We start from the raw sequence: 620 nt of genomic DNA, 5'->3' as shown, positions 1-620 counted from the left end.
GGGGCAGGAGACCTGTATGGATGGGTAAGGAATTGCTGGACAAAGTGAGTGAGAAAAAAAGAGTGTACAGCTTGTGGAAGAAGGGACAGRCCACGTGGGAGGAATACAGACGCATCGTCAGAGAATGCAGATGCGAAACGAGGAAGGCCAAAGCCCGGGCGGAATTAGAGTTGGCGAGGCAAGTCAGACAACAGGAAGGGTTTCTATAACTATGTCAACAGCAAGAGGAAGACGAGGGAAAGTGTTAGTGCACTGCTGAATGGGGAAGGGGCCTTGGTGACRGAGGATGCCGAGAAGGCAGAGTTACTAAATGCCTTCTTTGCCTCTGTCTTTACTGCTAAGACAACCCCCCATGAACTGTAGGGCACAAATGGAAGAGATGTAAATGGACGAGAGGAAGACCTTCCGCGGGTTGAGAAGGATTGRGTTAGGGATCACTTAGGCAAACTGGCCACTCAAAAATCTATGGGCCCAGATGGGATGCACCCAAGAGTGCTGAGGGAACTGGCCGAGGTTATTGCTCAGCCTCTCTCCATCATCCTTGAGAGGTCCTGGAGAGCAGGGGAGGTGCCCGAGGACTGGAAGAGAGCCAACGTCACTCCAGTCTTCAAAAAGGGCAA

The sequence above is a fragment of the Nothoprocta perdicaria genome, unplaced genomic scaffold (genome assembly GCF_003342845.1).
Source record: "Nothoprocta perdicaria isolate Ctin4 unplaced genomic scaffold, notPer1 scaffold_60, whole genome shotgun sequence".
Lineage (NCBI taxonomy): Eukaryota > Metazoa > Chordata > Aves > Tinamiformes > Tinamidae > Nothoprocta > Nothoprocta perdicaria.
The sequence above is the reverse complement of the archived record's forward strand: the minus strand, read 5'-3'. Positions refer to the sequence as shown.